Below are 19,140 nucleotides of genomic sequence, written 5' to 3'. Positions count from 1 at the left end.
TGACAGGGTCTGCCTTCTTCAAGAAAGAAAAAGGAGCCAGGGTGGTTGGAGCAGGGGCCAGGCGGGTAAGAGGTTTTAGTTTTACTATGTGTATGGGTATTTGTGTATCCTTGCTGCGATTCAGTAAAATCTTCACCGTGCCCTAAAATACAGCACGGTCCGTCCGCAGCTTTTCAGTAACCTGGAGCACAAACTCATAGCCGCTTCTCAGAACTCCAGACTGTGCCTGCACCAGGAATTCACTAACACCCTTCCTGGCGGGATGAGCAAGTGCATTATCTTCCTTGATACGGGCCCAGAGCAGGGAGGTCCGAGGAGCAGGTGGTCGGCGTACTCCTGGAAGCCTCCTTCCCATCCCAGTGGCCTGGAGCCGGTGGGATTAGGATGAAGGAATGTCCCTGTGGCACTGGCACCAGGGATCATTTCTGTGAAGCAAGAGCAGTAGGTTCTAGATAGGGAGGTGCAGGTGGCGTGAGAACTGGACAGTCTGGCTGCTGCTCTAGCCAGCTGGCTGTCCTTCCCCTCCCTCCACGCAGAGAAGCCAGCCCGGGGTGCCTGTGCACAAAGCCAATGTTTTTTTTCAAACAGCTTGCACATGTTCTTGGTTGCAACGCAGAGGTTTAGCTGGTGGATCCTGGAAGAAATTCCTTTGACCTGGAAAATCATAATGGCAATTATTTTTACTTAGCTCCCAAGCGAGCCTCTGAGTGGTTCCTGTAGAGCCCCTAAATTTGCGCAGCCTATGAACCTGAGAGCGGAAACTAGTTGTTGAGCCCTTTGGAATAGTCGTAGCTCTGTCGGTTTATTTGAGCACTGATGACAGTTGGTGATACCTACCCAACCTTTGGCGACACTGTGTTATCATCACTTACCCCCACCTTACCCGGTAATTAACAAGGAGGATGCTTCTTCACCTCTTCACTGTTTGCAGGGAATTGTCTCATTGCCCTCCTGAAAGGAGCTTGTATATACCTTTGCTATAGAGAATCTTCATCCAACCCATGTAAAAGGTGAATAAAGTAATTTAGGAGAAAATTGTATTAGGAGGTTGGTTCTTTGTTTTTTGTTTTTTTGAAGACCTCTGTGAAGTTTTTTGAAACATAGAAAAAATTCTCTTTCTCATCTAAAAAGAGCTTACTGCCTGATGGAAGTTGAAGGTTTAACTTCCATGCTATGGAAGCTTTCTTGGCAGGCTCTAGAAAGTAATTTGCCCCTGGCCCTCCCCAAACCTCCCCATCCCCCAGCCTGCAGCTTGAGGACTCTTCAAAATAGTAACCAAAACTACAACGAACCTTCAGATGATGATGTGTTAGGTAAGCTACTGCCCACCTTGCATTAAATGAGGATTATTTCAGAGCAAAGGGATTTAAGAACAGCAGTAAAAAACTGGAATTAGAATGCCAAGCCAATCTGAAATTTGTAATGTTTTTATTTGTTCAAGCAGAGATAAAATCTGAAATATTTCTGAATCCTGTCTTAGTTTTTGTTTTTAAGAGAGATAGCAAGTGAGGGGAGGAGGAGGAAGGCAGAGAGAGAGAGAGAGAGAGAGAGAGAGAGAGGATCTTAAGCAAGCTCCAGGCTCAACTCAGAGCCTGACTCAGGACTTGATCCCTTGATCCTGAGATCATGACCTGAGCCGAAATCGAGAGTTGGATGCTCAACCAACTGAGCTACCCTGGCATCTCTCTATTCTTTTTCTTTCTTGGCCACATAACTCTCCCCCAGAAGCGAAGTCTTGTGTGTATGCTGATACATGATATCAATTGGGAACATGGTTCTTAGTGTCTTCCTTTGCCCTTCTCGGCAGGTGGTGGCCCATAAGGCCCGGGGGGATTAGATAGAGGCCAGTGGGTCACAGAGTGAGACTCTCCCATGCACATGTCAGCTAAGTGGCAGATAGGTGGCAGAGGCAGGACTAGAGAACCCTAGGACCTATGGAAACCCTATTCACAGAGGACCTATGACATCCCAGGAAAAATACTACAGTTCCATGGTTTATCACATTTAATCTTGCACTGATTAGCACAAGGTGGTAGTATCTGTCTTACACACATAACTGAGTCCCTTTTCACACAACAGCCAATAAATGGCAAATGGGATATAAACTCACTTCTTTCCAACCCCACAGTCCACATTTTCCTCTAAGGCGAACATTGCCTCCTCTCTCATGCTGTGTCTCCAAAACAGAAGATGAACTTAAGCATCTCAAAATTTTAAACACTTGACTCTCTCTAAAACGATTTTTTTTTAAGTAGACAGACAGACAGACATGACTTGGGCCCTTAAAAATGCGGCCAAGCTGGCACATAAATGGGCGTAGGCTGTTTCTAAATTGTTGCTTTAAATTTTGCCAACATAGCTTCTAGGCTGGTAGTTTTGTTTGTTTTTTCATATATTTTTGACACTATGTATGTGCAGAGGAATGTTATCCCTTGTCATAGTGTCCCTCCTCCCCGAAGGCAAGCAAGGGACATGGGGCCACATCAGGGGATGTGCACCCAGAGGACAATAGGGAGAGACTGAGGTTAAGTGACAGTATTTGAGGGCTCGTTGATTTTTTGCATAGACTGTCTCACAAACATGTATTGACGCATTCATCTATAAACTGAGACACATTAGCATTTCCCACTTTTTCCTATTTGCTGTTTCTTCATTTTCGTGGATGCTTCTTTCAAAACTATGTCTAGTCTAGGACCCAATTAAAGATTTATCTTTAGATAAATAGATTTATATCTTTGATGTCCATCGTTGTCCAGTGTAAAGATTTGGAGGGAAATCCCAGATAAAGAAAATAGGATCACTGTCTGCTTTCCTCCCGGGGTTATTTTACATGTGTACTAATTTGCAGATTGTTTGTATCAAAAAAGCAAAACATGCCCCTTACAAAGGGGGGACAAGGGCGCGTGCCTGGCACACCTCTGCCCCTGTATGCACCGTAAGACTTGAAAGTGAGCCAGGATTCGAAAATATTGGATTGGGATAATGTTATTTTTTTAAACACCTGGCTAATTTAATATAAAGTGTTTACACTTCATTTTTCTGGCAGTGGATTTACTCTGTAGGTGTGGAAGATTTCCTGTAAGTTTTGCAAGTTCCAGGGGAGGAAAGTTGCAATATGTACTCTCTGTGGTCACAGCCGCATGAAGGGTGATTTCTTAATCCCCTATTGTTACCGTGTGTAGGTGAATGATGGGTATTGCAGACGGTGTCCTGGACTCTTGCAAGTTCACAGGTACACGAACGAAAATAAGCAAGAATGGTCTTTTTTAGGAATTCTGAATACGGAGTCTTGAAGAAAGATCATCTTTTCCCTAAAGGGGTGCTTGGGTCAGAATTGCCGGCTACTATATACCTCGTGGGTGAAGCGGATATTTTGAGCATGACTGAGCTTATTAAGAGCCTGAGGCGCTTCCTCTACCAGGGTTTAGAAATTTCAAAGGATGGGGGTTGGGGAGGAGGAATTATGGCAGGCATTTTAGAGAGGGCAGAGGAGGTTGGAAGCAACAGGTTCCAAGTGTATCTACTGTGCTCCTGCAGAGCGCTGGGTGGGCTGGGAATGGCAATTTAGGAAGATAAGGTCTGCCCACCTGCCAGACAGGAAAAAGTAGACTTGGGCGATGGGGTGGGGGAGTTCAGGCTTTAGTTATGTAGATGGAGGTGTGGTGCAATTGAGGTGGAAATACATTTAATAGGCTTTACTTAGGAGACCTCAGTTTGTGGAATGGGGGCAGGTGCATTTGGGAGGAAAATACCTTGAGTAGGCAGGTTCAGAAATGGAAAATGGGGGAAGATAATCTATTTCAAAACTTCCAACAGCAGGGCGCCTGGCTGGCTGTGTTGGTGAAGCGCAGGACTCTTGCTCACGGTTGTGAGTTTGAGCCCCACATTGAGCGTAGAGATCACTTTAAAAAAAAAAAAACCGTTAAAAAACCTAAAAAGAAAAAAAAAATTTTCCAACCGTGTCAAAGGAGATTTGTGTGTGGATTATCCCAAAAGGGGTCGTGTGGTTTTAAAGGTCTGAGAGATCCCTCTCTTTGCAGGAAAGTAGGGGGCTGGGAAGATCACATCACGGTGTGACAGGAGCCCTGGGCCAGGAGTTCTGGAGACCCTGGTACTGGGCCCAGCTGTCCAGTACCTCGTGATTGTCGTAGTCTCAAGCTGTCTGGGTCTCGTTTTCTTCGGGTGCTAAATGAAGATGAAAGCATTCGACTGGATGCCCAGTTCCTGGGTTGCTTTCAGCTCCAGAAAAAAAAAAAAAAAAACGAGGGCTCTTTCCTTTGGGCATTCATCTCATTTCAGAGATGCTCCCAGCTCGCCTACGAAGCCAAACAAAGGAAAGCAGCCCCGATGGGGTGGGGCGTGGCCTTAGGTGAGAGGTCCTCCTGGGTGAATGGGAAAGCGAGAAGCCTGTTCCCTCTCCAGAGCACTCCACTTAGCCAGCGTTGCACAGAGCCTGGCTCAGGCTGACTTCAGTCTTCACCCTGGGTTTCAGGTCACTCTGATTGTTTGCAAAACATGTTCTTTTTTTTGTCCCTTGCCAGTACTTGTTCTCTCTGTGAGTAAAACACAAACAGGTCCTGAGGGATGCTGTGCGCCAGTCTGCATTGTGCCAGGAGCGCACCCTGGCCTCTGCCCGGGGCTTGAGGATGCCCCAAGAACTCCCAGCTCCGGAGACAACAGTTGTGTTGACATCAGATCCTAGGAAGTTGCCACAGAGCTTATTCCTTTGAAGGAAAAAGAAAAGATCACTCTCTTAACCACTTCAGATCCTTATCTTTGGTGTATTCAAGTCCAGGATTTTAGGTAGATTTTTTTGAAGGGCTTTATGCTTGAGATCACTCCTTTCCTTTCCTCCCCTAACCCACTTAGCCAGTTTGGGGCTTTACAGTGTTTAGGAAAGGGTTAAAAGTTGACTTGTGAAGCACAGTCAGGTGTTTTAAAAGTTGCTGTCTATTTTTGCAAACAAGTAAACCTTATATACTCTCGTGGTATGGCGAACATGTGGCTTCACGGGTATGCTCATCCTCACTGGGGGAGCTTGAATGCAATTGGACCCCTTTGTGTTTATGAACTTTTTGTGCAACTTGCTTCAGTCTTCAGGCCAAGGATGGAATGAAAGAATGATTCTTGGACCGGTTTCCAAGTTTGCAGCCTCATTGGTGTTTTGCATGGTAGGGCTACCCTGCTTGTTTCTTTTAAAAATAAAATGAGCCCTAAAGTGTTAAGTTCTTCCATCTTTCAAAGAAAATTCCTTTGAAGCCTGAAAATCAGACCGTAGTATATAACAGAGAGTGTTTGGGAGGCAGTGAAAAAATGAGGAGGTGGGGTGGGAGAAAAGTTACTCAAACAGGAAGGGGAGAGGGACCCACCTCTCTGCCAGTGCACGCTGGGCTTACAGCACATCACCCCTTTGATCCTGGCCCAGGCGGTCATCCCTTGCCTGCGAGTAGCAGTGTCTGAAGGGGAAAGTCCCTGAACCTTCCACCTTGCTTTTCAGAGCTGACGGTAGGCTTTGCCATATTTTGCATCCCCTTCCAGCTTCCTTAGAGACCTAAGTGGATGTTGGGCCTGCAGCAATCCAATTCACTTTGAATAATACTCTGGGGAAAAGCCAAATATCCAAAATCAGAAGTGCACTAGATATTTAAAAAAAATTTTTTTTAATGTTCATTTATTTTTGAGAGAGAGACAGAGCATGAGTAGAGGAAGGGCAGAGAGAGAGGGAGACACAGAATCTGAAGCAGTCTCCAGGCTGTGAGCTGTCAGTATAGAGCCCGACGCAGGGCTTGAACTCACGAACCTCAAGATTGTGACCTGAGCCGAAGTTGGCCGCTTAACCAACTGAGCCACCCAGGCGCTCCTGAAGTGTACTAGATATTTAATTGTTCAGAGATCAAATGACAACCTACTCTCGGAAGATTCCTAATTAACTGGAAAAAAAGCAGAGGGCACCTGTGAGCCCATCTCCGTTGGGCATTTACAACTCAAACACACTCTTTCAACTGGCATTTTACACAAGTTGCCTGTGTTGGCACTTCAGGTGAACCCAGTTTTACCGATCACTTACAAAAAACAAAAACCAAGAAATTCAACTATTAAGGTTAAAATATTATTTTCATTTATTTTTTATTTTTTTAATGTTTATTTTTTTGAGAGACAGAGACAGAATGTAAGTGGGGGAGGGGCAGAGAGAGAGGGGGAGACACAGAATCCGAAGCATCCTCCAGGCTCTGAGCTGTCAGCACAAAGCCCGACGCGGGGCTTGAACTCACAAACCGTGAGATCATGACCTGAGCCAAAGTCGGACGCTCAACTGACTGAGCCACCCAGGCACCCCTATAACTTTTTTTGTTAATGTTTATTTATTTTAGAGAGAGAGAGAGAATGTGAGCAGGGGAGGAGCAGAGAGAGAGGGAGACACAGAATCCCAAGCAGGCTCCAGGCTCTGAGCTGTCAGCACAGAGCCCGACGCGGGGCTCGAACTCACGAACCATGAGATCATGACCGGAGCCGAAGTCGGACGCTTAACCGACTGAGCCACCCAGGCGCCCCTAAAATATTATTTTTAAAGTTGTGCAAAGGATGGACTTAAACTTTGGAATCTATCAGTCAGCCTTTCCAAAGTATAGAGACAAGATTTTTCCCCATATGAAATTGACAAAACGATACTGTCCAATGGGACTGAATTTACGTTTACCAAGATAGGATTTTAGCACTTTTAATGCTTTCTGGCAAGGGCGATAAAAGTTTTTAGTAAAACTACTGCCCCCACCCCTCCACCATCCACACAAATAAAAAACCAAACAAAATAAAATATAAACCAACAGAATTCTGTGGGAATGACAAGGTATTTTTGGTTCAGGTGTTTTTGTTTTTGTTTTGGGCTTCTTTTTTTGGGGGGGGGGTAATCATCTTTGCAAGGACATTACAACATTTCTACATTTGTATGTTTTTCTAAGGCACTTTTGAATCATCAGCTAGATGAAATATAAGTTCCATGAATTTTTGTGGGCGTAGGTGTTCTGTGGTCCAGTTATCCAAAACTGGTTCTCCTAAGGTTTATGTGTTAATTCTGTGAACCAGCATGTAGGATCATTTGGGACACCCTGTTCCCCTCCTTTACTGATAACACAGTTTACTGTACTTGGGAAGTCCAGTGAATCTTTTTGTGGTTTTTCCACAGTAGTAAAAATACTTTAACTTCAGGAAGTGGGGTCAGCAATCAGATTAGATAATGGAAAAGAATAATGTGGTATTGTAGCATAACATATACTCTAAAATATATGTTTACAAGTCTGAAAGTGTGCCACCAGGAAGGAACGCAATCAAAAGAGAAAGGAGCAAAGACTCTGGAGAGGTAAAAAAAATGACTTAAAGTCTACTGTTATGACCCACGCTTCTCAAGTAGATGTAATTACAGAAGGGGGAAGCATTTTTCTCTCAAGCCACCTACATTTTTTTTTTTTTTTTCAAGGCACAGTAGTGTGTTTAAAAAGCATATACAGGGGCACTTGGGTGGTTCAGTTGGTTAAGTGTCCAACTTCAGCTCAGGTCATGATCTTGCAGTCTGTGAGTTCGAGCCCTGCATCGGGCTCTGTGCTGACAGCTCAGAGCCTGGAGCCTGCTTCAGATTCTGTGTTTCCCCTTCTCTCTGCCCCTCCCATGCTCATGCTCTCTCTCTCTCTGTCTCTCAATAATAAACGTTAAAAAATAAAATAAAAAAAGAAAAGCATATACATCTTTAAGGGCTCAAATTTAAATAATTAGTAAGAAGTCAATCTTCCAAAGAAGAAAATGGTCCAAATCATTGAAAGACAGTTAAGACGTACGGTAAGTGGCCAAGAAATCAGGGGGAAGGAGGCAAAACCCCCAGCCTCACTGGCAGCCACAGCACTGAGATTAGATACGTATTTCCCCTTCTGACATTAGGAAAGAAAGAAAAATGGGTTTAGGGACCATTTTCCCCTTCCTTTTACAAAGAGGTAGGTACCGCTTTTGAGGCTGTATCAAAGAATCTACTATGGTGTCTAGAAACATTTTTGCAAAGAAGATCCTGAAAGGGCTTTGCAAAAGCGTGAGGGCACTGACTAGGTGGGTAGCCTCTCCAAGGAGGCAGCTTTATTTGTTGACCGCCTGCGAAGAGGCCGTACCACGATGCATATGTGTGGACAGGTGTGCACGTACAAATGTAAATCCCAGATATACGGCACAAATCTACCTCCATAGGTACTTCATGCATTTAACACTGTCTCCTGGTAAACGGTGCTCTGGTTGACCAAGTTGTATCCAAAACAGTGCGGGCTGGTCTCTAAATAGTAGTCGCCCCACAAGTGGCTACATTCAGTTAATGCATTTAAATTATGTTTACGTAAGTGTTTATGTATGTGGAACGGGGCTTTGGCCTGGCTGATTCCAGTACTGCACCTTTTGGACTTACAATTTCCACCAAAATAAATCGGAGGAAGTGGTATGTGTAGCCAAGCTGTACAGCATGGAGCTTCTAACAGGTATGTGTAATAAACAATGTATCAGTAGCATTGATACTTTGGTCAACACCAGTAAGGCAGGCAGTTGTCCAGAAATGGGCCCTGAACACCGGTTTTAAGAGCTGTAGCCAAAACCACAAAGCTGGAGGCCTCTCCCTCGGAGCTTGGCCTCCACTTGGACAAAACAGCCCCCAATTTGTCCCTGCGGGACACAGGCCTGCCTTGTTAGGAAATCAGCAAAGTTTAGGAGCCCACAATACCTCACATAACTCTGTGTACAGTAAAAGAGTGTGGAAATAGGGCTGTAAGCACGAACAACCAGACAAGTTATAAATATAGAATACTCTCTCAATTCCACTTTAGTTAGTCATGGAGGGACAGTGTGAGTTTTATAAACTTATAAGGAATATACAAACAGTTCCACATTTAAAATAACTTGGAGTAATTTTTAAGTGTGTGAAAAGGATATTTTTTCCACCCTGTCCATTTAAGCATCTGTGACAGGCAGTAGTAAGTGATTGGTGTCTCTATGTGCTCGTGCCTGGCGGTCGCAGCACTGGGGAAGGGTTTCAAAAGAGTCACCCATTTGGCAGTGAAAGACTCAAAAAAAAGATGGAGGAGGTGGGGGGCGTGAGTTGTGTCTGAGGGAGAAGCGCCGTGTTCCCGCATGAAGAAGCAGACACAGGCCACCCTCGCCACGGTCCTGCCTGGACCCCCGACCTGTTCCCCCATTTCCTTGATCTTTTTTCCCCACTGAGTCTTGTCTGTGGTTCCCAAGTTTGCATGTAGGCTTTGAATATGAGTTTGGAAGAAAGAATTTGGGGACGATTTTCAAGTACGTTAGGATGATTTGATTTCTTTTTTAAAGAATACTGTTTTATAAAAGTAAAGAGAGTGGGAAGGCAAATCTCCCCTCCCGCCCCTTAATATCTGACTTTATTCCTTTCCTTTTTGCCTCACCCCCACCTAAGGAAGATTTTCTGCGATGCAGCGTCTCCATTTGCCAGGCATTTCTATAGAGATTAAGCCCATTGGTATATTTTATCCTCCGTCAGGCAGAGCAGGTAAGAGCGTCACAGATCCGGTGACCTCTCCCCCACAGATTAGATAGTGATTCCTCTTTTTTCTTAATATCAGAGAATGACACAATTTAGTCAAGTTGACAAGTATCATCTTTCTTCCTTTAGAACAAATCTAAACTGTGAATAGATTCTGGGGTTCAGATCGGCCTCTCTACCAGCCTCTCGATGGGCCTGTGATTTCATCACTACATGTGAGGAGTAAAGGCTAACTTACAAGGCTAATTTTGCCACCTGTGGATCACGCAAGCAAAGTTTCATAGAAAATAGAGGGAATGAAACACTGTCACAGGCCAAAATGTGGAGGAACCTTGAGAACGTTATGCTAAGTGAGAGAAGCTGTCCACAAAGGATCACACAGTGTCTGGTTCCATTTGTGTGAAATGTCCAGAATAGGCAAATTTGTGGAGACAGAAAGTAGATTAGCAATTGCCCAGGGCTGGAGAGGGGATTTGGGGGGGGGGGGGGGAAGTATGAGAGGTAGATGATGGGTACACAGTTTCTCTGTGGGGTGATGTTTGCACAATTGAGTGGAAATACTAAAAGTCATCAATTTGTACACTTTAAAGGGGTGAATTGTGTGTGAATTATATCTCAATAAAGCGGTTATAAAAAAAAAGGTGTGAAGGAAGGGAAAAAATCACATAACCCACAGTAACCCAAGCCAGCTCAGCCAGAACAGGATTCCTGATCTGCCTTGTGCTTTTCGTGGTATATCCATTGTAATCTTACATTGTATCTTTGCTCTAATGGATGCGCTTTCCTTACTCTTCTTACTAGTTAACCCTGGAAATTTTGACTTAATAACGGTGCTACCTAGAACTTTCCTCCTTCTGGATTCTGGGCTGCTTGTTTCCTTCGGCTTCTGTTTTCTCTGTTTTCTCAGTGCTCCTCCCAACACAACTTACCAGACCTTGGAGACTTAAGCAATCCAGTAGGCGCTGTCTGGAGATGATTATTTCTTTTGCTCATTAATGAAATGTTCACGGGGCGCCTGGGTGGCTCAGTCGGTGGAACGTCCGACTTCAGCTCAGGTCATGATCTCACGGCTTGTGAGTTCGAGCCCCGTGTCGGGCTCTGTGCTGACAGCTCAGAGCCTGGAGCCTGCTTGGGATTCTGTGTCTCCCTCTCTCTCTGCCCCTCCCCTGCTCACACTCTGTCTCTCTCTCCCTCAAAAACAAATAAACATTAAAAAAAATTTTTTTAATAAAAAAAAATGAAATGTTCACTGATGCTTTCAGTAGCCAGTATGAAATGTTCTCCCATACCTCCTGGCTTACCTTGTGTACTGGACAGTGAGGTCTAGTCTTGGAGCTCAACTATTTTCTGTTTCTTACTTCTTTAAGCCTTGATTATATGTGTTTATGAGCTGACCTAGAGGAAGGCACGGAACTTTTTTTTTTTTCCCCTTCCTCCTCCATGACCACGTTTTCAGTCTTGCTGAGACATATTAACTGGTGAAGGAAATGAAGTCTGGTTATCTAATTTCATGAGTTACACTTATTTGGGTGACGTGGGTTCTGCGGGTCACTGAGTCTCCCTGGGTCTTACTGGTCGGGCTTCCTGACAGCACAGTCATTTATATATAGTTGCATTTGCCCCACAGAATGTGTGCTAACTCAGTGCCCTCCATGATGGGAGCTGTTACTTCAGTATTGCAACTTAGCAGTGACATTTAATGGTACATCTGACAGGGCTCAGCCTTGCAAATTTGTGCTGGAAAAAATGTCCTTGAGGGTTCTATTTGCTATAATTCAATAAACAAAGAAGGCTTCGTGGGGACATGTTATCTCCGTAATATCACCTGGATGCTTGTCCCTTTTCCAGAGTGTCATGTTTCGTGGGTGTTGTCCTTCCTTCTGATGACATGGTGTACCTCAGGGAGGAGAAAAAGGTGCTGGGACTTGGGATTTTTTTTCATGATGGATGCATGCTTAAAAAGAAAAGCGGCACAAGAGCCATATCCTAGCCCTTTCCTTTTAGATAACACAGACTGGCTGAAACATAGCCCCGCCGTGGAACAGAGTGGGTGAAGAGGCTACCACCAACAGTCTGAGAGATCTAGGTTTGAAGCCCAGCTTTACAGCCTAACAATTATTAAATTGTACATGAATAGCCCTGGACGGTGATTAAATCTCTGTGCCTCCATTTGGTCATCTACCCATGATGATAATGATACTGACCCCATGTGATTATTAGGAAGATTAAATTAATGTATACAAGGTACTAGGTGTGTATTGTCAGGCCTGTGAAAATGCTCAGTGAAGGTCAACTTTATGTTAACAGAGAGTCCTGTATTTAGACCAAAATTGCATCCATATAAGAGAGACTCAAACAGGTATTTTTGATCTGAAAAAGAAGACAGGAGTTTTAGGCAAATAGTAGCTCAGAATGAGCTATCTCAGCACAATAATGATAGTTATTTCGGAGTTGCAGTGATCACCCCAAGCACACTGCCTTGGTCACAGAAGACCACCATTGGTCTTCTAGTCCCCTGGCATTCCACACTGTCCCATCTACTACCGCCGTGTTAAGAGTAGGTTTGGGGGCAGGTGTTGAGAAGCAGTGGTACTCATGTATGTTACATGAGCTGTGACTGAGTAAAGCATTCAGAGGGAGGCCAGGATCACCGTGTTGGAATTTGGAGCCTGAGTATTTGAAAGTCTGACCTGTAAAGAAGAAAGCCTGTGCTTACCTTGAGTATCAGACACCCATTGGGGTCTGGGGAGAGTGCCAAGGAGGAGGAAAATGCACGCTCATTGGGTGTAAAGAAGAACTTAATCAAGGTTGGTGCTGTCTGGCCGTTGGAGTAGCACTTTCTCTAAGGTGAAGAACCCCCTAGACATTTGCAGAGAAGTGTCTGAGACAGGCATGGGATGAATGACCTCTAAACTTCCTTTCAGCTCTAAGTCTCTGTGCTTGGATGAAAGGGGTGAATGTGACCACAGTACTTGTCACTTCTGAACTGGAGACAGATCTAATGGCCCTAGAAGCTTCTTGCACAAGGCTGCCTGCCTGCTGTTGCATGCCCCAGAGTGGACCCTTTAGATGGCGTGGAAGGTGCAAGAAGACAGTTAACAGGGAGGGAGTAGTAAGGAGAAGTATGTAACTTCTTCCCCCCCTTACAAACCTCCGTATCTCAGAAAGTTCGTATGTTAACACAAGGATGCTTTGTCCAGGGGCCTTCCTGTTGGGAAAAAAGCAGACTCCAAACTGGGTCTTGAAAACCGCTTCAGATTGCAAAGAGGAACTCCTTGGTACACATTTGGGAGAAAACGAGGCTCACTGTGTTGACAGGTTCAGAAAGAACCTTCAGTGGGCACACCGAATGCTCTTGGATCCAACAGAGAAGACTGAGTATCTTCAGGAATCTAACCTGAATGCAATCAATGTTTTCTCTAGTACAGGAGGAGGTTTCTTTTGGCCTTAAGAGAAACATTGTTGCAAATGTGACTTTCTATGGGGAATGTTTTAAGATACCGGTTGCCACGTGAACTTTCTTTTGCCACGGGTAACTGATTTGGCTTATACGACAGTCTTCCAGGCAGAAGCTTGTCTGCCAGTTGTTTTAAGCTCCGCTTGGGATTTCCAGGCAGTGGTTCTCCAGAGTTTTCCATTAGCCAGTTCTCAGGATGTCAAGAAACTTGATAGGTAGGTAGATTCTTCTTGTCTTCCTTTTGAGGAAATTGTGCTTTACTATAAATATGTGCCATATATATATATGTATACACACACACACACACACACACACACACACACACACAGGTATGTGTGTAGCTCATACATAGTTGTACCAGCTGTATTTTCGTTTTATTTCATGTTTCATGGCTTCTAAGCTTTTTCCCATAAGCCTGCTTTTGACACTAGCTGACTTGTTTAGAGAGCCCAGCCTAATACACTGGGATAAAATGTAGCAGCTCTCCCTGAGCCAGGGAAGCCTTGATGTTCCTCATACTCTGCTCCCATTGATGGAGGTCTTTGCTTGGGGTGACGGGTGGGGAGGAGTATGCATGAGGATAAAAGGGAGGACAGATTGAAGATTATTTTACAGTGTGAGAGCATCTGGCATACACCAAGCAACACATCCCAAACTGAACTGATCTTTCTCTGTCCCTCCGAAAACAAAAGCTCGCCACACTTCCCACATTCTCCAGATGTATCTTCAAGCTGCCTGCTCTCCCCATCCGCATCACTGCCTCTTTGATCTGGACCACTGTCACGGCGCACGGTGATGGCAACTGTGACTCCGTGGGTCACCCGTCCTTTCTGTTTTCCATATAGCAGCCAGAGTGATCCTTCTAAAATGTATATCTGCTCATGTGACGCCCAGCTTAGAATCCTTAAATAGCATCCTTTTCCTCTTTAAGAGTAGTCCAAACTCCTACTTGTGGGTTAAAAGGCCCTTCTCACCTCTCTCTAACTTGGGTCTCACCATCTTTCCTCTCTGCCTCCTGTACCCCTGCAGTCCCCAAAGCCTTGGTCGGTCACACATTCTTCCTGAGTCTGGTTCTCCTGGCCCGCGTTCCCCATCAGTTCTGCCAGCACCCCCATGCACCTGCTAGCTCCTGCTGGCTTTTCAAGCTCCTGGCAGTCCCTTCTCCTGTAAAGCCCTCCTCACTGGTCCCTTGCTTGCCTCTCTTGGTACTCCCACTGCCTGTCCTCAGGGTGGGGAGCCCCAGGAGGGCTGGCTGTCCTGTGCTTGTGTGTCTACAGGACCTAGCCTAGGGCCTGGCTCCTAAGGCTGATATTTAACAGTCCAAAGGAGCCTTTCTCATCCCCTCACCTGTGGCTGAGTGCTCCCTGGAGGACAATGCCGACAGCCTTGAATGGATTTGGGCATTCAGCTCACCCAGCTGGCGTCCCTCCCCTCCCCCTGCTCACGATTCTATCTGATGGAGTCAACTCCTCCCCTAGCAGGACGAGAAAACCATAAAATTTCTCTTGCCCCTGCATGTCCCTTATGCACTTTGGAAATTAAAGTGCATTTTCCTGGAGTTAGCCGTGGTTCACCTTTATGCATAAGGATGCATGTCAGTCAGGAAAGGCATGTGTCACAGAGGGTAACCCAGAAATAATTAAGATGTCTCAAAACTAGCCTGTGTTTTGACTCAGAAGTTTGACCTCACTCGAACATCCATGAACTATTTCTATTCTTTGTCACAATTTTACCCCAGATAATTTCCAAAATGGCCCCCTTTCAATTTTTTGTTCCGTGAGAAGAGGTTGAGTTCTCCACCTTCAGTTCCAACCGAACACTTCATAATCGGTTTTAAAATGGCTTCTCTTTGGTAAAGATTGTTAAGGAACTGACTGGCAAGAACAAAAACAAATGTAAAAAACAAAAACAAAAACAAAACACTAAAAACTAGAAGGAACTTAATAAGTACAAGGACACCAGGGAGGGAAGAAGTTAAAGGCTGATATGTGACTTATTTGCTGCCCCCCAAAATGAAGGGAATGAGCTTTTAAATGCAACACCTCATTTTTATGTGGCCGTGACCCCAAATTAATCCTTTTAGTGGTTGGTGTGGGACATGTCGTTAGTTTTTCCAGCAGTTTAGATAGGCTTTTGTTTTTATTGTTGGTCATTCTGAGAATCCCAATGAATAGAAGGATCTCGTGGGCAAAATAAATTTGCTTTTCTCCCTGTGTGTTTGTTAGTTTATAGCAGCTTCCATTTTCCTCTTATTTTGAAAAGCTGAAATGCCTTTTAATCATGTTAGGTGTGCTCCTATTCATGAAAGCCAGGGAAGAGGCTCTCTTCTTTTTCTTCTACAGCTCCGTAATTGGAAATTTGGTAACTGTACTAAATTTTAAGTTTTGGCATTTGTGTGGAGCAGCCATCCATCTGCTGGCGAGACGCACTGCCCAGGGCTTTTCAAGAAATCCCTTAATAGTCCTAAACACTAATAATATTTATATACATTGAGAAGAGACAAAATTTACAGCAGGCTTCTGGGGCTGACTCCAGGACTCTCTAATCCTGAACTTCCTGAGTGTTCTCCTGCCTCCCAGAATCCTCTGATTGTGCTGCTGGGGGAACACCAGCTTCCGTCTCTGGAGCAGCCTCTTATTTAGAGTTTGTCCTCCAGAAAACAAGTGACCTCTCCTTTCTCCTCTGTCCCCGTCACACCCCGTTTTTATTCCCCTAGAGTATTCAATATGTGGCGTGCAGTTTAGATCATGTAACACAAAGGAACCCCTTGATTTGTGATCCCTTTAAGAGGAATTGTTCTGCCTATAAATAACATGATTTTACCTAATTTAAGCTTTTCTGAAATTCCTTCTGAAGTAGCTCCCGTCGCTGAAACAAAACCCTAATTCCCCAGCCTGTGTGCTGCTTGTGGCAAGAACTGACTGACCGTGCCGCTCCATGTAATGCACTCCTTTGAAGGGTCTCGGTGGACCACTGCCCAGAGATGCTATTTCCACTGGAATGGGGAATGGAATGCAAAATAAAGCTGCAGATACTTTGTCAGGGTTTTTCTTTCTTTCTTTCTCATACTGGAAATGCGCAACATTTGCATTTGGGTATAACTGATTACCAGCCGGTGCACGGGGATATTTTTTCATTGTTTTAAATGCTCTTGAGTTTTTAATACTATTTACTGTGAACGTCTGCTACTTATGATTTTACGTAGCATTTTATTTAAATCATAAGCGAGGGAAAGGGGGTTTCGCAAGCAGATACTGGTCCCAGTTTCTGGGACTCAGGGGGTTTTTTATGTTTATTTTTGAGAGCGGGGGTGGGGAGGGGGACAGAGGATCCTAAGTGGGCTCCAAGTTGACAGCAGTGAGCCCAACGCGAGGTTCGAACTCACAACCCGGGAGATCATTACCTGAGCTGAAGTCAGATGCTCAACCGACAGCCACCCGGGTGCCCTTCATCTGTGTTATTCTTTATTCTCATCCTTATCATGTTTCATCTTGCAGCTCTAGCCTCAGTACCTCTTCAAAACCTTCCCTGGTTCCCAGGGCATGCCATGCACCTCCATTCGCCCCTGTACTCAGCTGCCATATTGTCCATTCCTTGAGGGCAACATCTGACACACAGGTGCAGCACGTTGCTAAATGAACACTTGCTAAACAGGTAGATAACTAAAGGATAAATGGCCTTCTGTTCCTGTTACTAGTTTAAAAAACCTGAACCAAAGATACACAGTTTGTTTGTTCTTTAGATCTTGAGCCTTGAGGTTACCTCCATAATGGATATATTTGAAATTAAATAGTCTTTTAATCTATTTTATTATTAGATATGTTCATGTGTGAGAGCTGATGGTAGAACCTGTGTGTGTGCACGTATGCATGCACATGTCTGTGTGCATTTACTACAGATATGCAAGGCTTATAAATTCAAATTAGTGTTACCCTCTTCAAGATGGTCTCCTTGGTAGACAATATTTGTATCTCAACATTTTAGGAACTCCTGTCTATAATACATACTTCGTTGGTGTGCTTAGAGATAGTTACTTCTCGTTATTTGTTGGGTAGCTTAGTTTTTAGAAATAGCCAGAAGTCATTGAGGCAATCCTGGTAAACAAAAATGACATAAACCAACAAGAATGGTTGTCTTCTTTGCTTGTAAGTAGCTCTGAAGGTGTGCATCTCAGTTGGGATTTTTTCAGTTGGATCTAACGAATAGCAGGCACATAAATAAGATAAAAGTTTACTTCTCTCTCATCTAGAGAAGTCTAGAGGTAAGCAGTCCACGGTCATGAGGGACCAAGATCATTTTATCTTGTTCTACCTTCTTTTTTTTTTTTTTGTTCTACCTTCTTAATGGCCTACCTCATGGTCCAAGATGGCTGCTTGAGCTTGATGCATTGATCCTACATTCTAGCCAGCAAGGAGGGAGGGCATGCTCACTCTGTTTTAAGGAATCTTCCAGTAAGTTCTAGCCAAAAAGTTTTCTTACATCTCACTGGCTAGGACATATGTCACTTCTAGCTACAAGAGAGGCTAGGAGAGGTAATATCTAGATATATTTTGGGGGCAACATGCCCAATTAAAAACTCGAGGTTCTATTAACAAAATAGATGAAAAGAATAGATAACGGAAGGCAACTTATCGTCTCTGCCAAAAGATGATTTCAAAGGAGACGCTTGCAAAATTATTTTAAGAAGCTCAACAGTATCCTGAGAATTTGTCCGTTTTCTTCAGAGGTGACAGTTTTTATTTGAATGTCCAAGTTCTGATGTCCATTTTTAAATTCACCTATTTGCAGTAAGATAGGAACTCTTGGATGCAACTGGTAGGGTGTAAATTGGCACAAACTTTCCAGAGCATAGTTTGACTTGGCGAGGTCAGTTCTGGAAATTGATCCTAAGGAAATAATTAAGGATTCTCATGAAGATTGCAGTGTTCATTGTAATAGTAAAATGTTGGGAGTAAACAGAATGTCTCATAGTAGGAGACAGGTTATAACCTACACTATACTGTGAGATGCAATGCAGGTGTTAAGTGATTACGGAATCCATGGTATATTATGGCAAAAAATGGCTTCAGAATGGTTTGTTCTTTTTTTGTAGATATTTATATGTACATGCACATGCGTAGGAAGGGACCTGGGAGGGGCGTGGGGGCGTTCTACATGAAGGTATTAATAAAGGGGGCATTTGAGGCAAATGGACTAGATCTCCTATATATTTTCATTTCTTAATTGTGATCTCTGATACTATTTTGAGTACATATTTTGATTATAAGGAAAAACAATAGAATCTTCACTAAGTAATATATGTCAGAGTCAATAATACACATATTTAAATACTTTTGTGTTGTTTCCCAGCTCAAGAAAAAGTAGGAGACATCTAATACAAACCAGATTTCGTATTTTTGTTGATTTATATTTTATCTGCCAGTGAGGCTAACAGCCCCATGGAGTGTGATCATTACAGCATTGTTATGGAGACAAATGCTAGCTCATCTGCTTGGGACATGAATTGTGGATCTCTGGTTTTTAGGCACCGCTTTCACTTAAGTTGAGCAGAGGGGCTCAAAGGAGAATGTTTCTAATACGCTGTGAATCCTCCGGACTCAGAGACACTGCCCACCCACCCTTTTTTTTGTTGCTTTGTTTTGTTTTGTTTTTGTATTTGAGGAAAACAGTCCGACGCAGGGTCCTCTCAGTTATATAATAGGTTAAGATACGGGAGTAAGTTAATACCATCATTTTTTGGAATCAGACCTTTGATATCCAAGCAGACTCAAACTTCTCTAAAGCCATTTTGTAAACCTGAATAGTATGGTCTTTACTATATTCTAGGTTAATCATTTTTAAAGTAAATGACTTTTTAAACGATTTTAAGATACTCTTAATATCATAAATAATAAAATAATCTTTGAAATAACTATTTCTGCACACGGAGGCTTTTTAAGATATTCAAGGCATACATTCAAAATGCAGAATGAACAGCGCATAATGCTTTTTAAAGGAATAATACACCGTATTGTTCCCATAGGGCTACCACATTATCACATTGGCCTGGGGCAAACTTCTAATGTGGATGTTACTACCCTCATTTTATAGATGAGAAAAGAGAGAGGGTCAAGGTCAGAGAAGCTAATGACTCATCAGG

The 19,140-nt window shown here is 43.7% G+C and overlaps 1 protein-coding gene across 2 annotated transcripts in view; it reads left to right on the top strand.

The window, feature by feature from the left end:
* IGF1R (insulin like growth factor 1 receptor) overlaps positions 1 to 19,140 on the top strand; it is a 307,717-nt gene that overhangs the window by 214,126 nt on the left and 74,451 nt on the right. The window lies entirely within an intron of this gene.

The sequence above is a fragment of the Panthera onca genome, chromosome B3, assembly GCF_046562875.1.
Source record: "Panthera onca isolate mPanOnc1 chromosome B3, mPanOnc1 haplotype 2, whole genome shotgun sequence".
Classification (NCBI taxonomy): domain Eukaryota; kingdom Metazoa; phylum Chordata; class Mammalia; order Carnivora; family Felidae; genus Panthera; species Panthera onca.
This window is presented reverse-complemented; position numbering and strand designations above follow the sequence as displayed.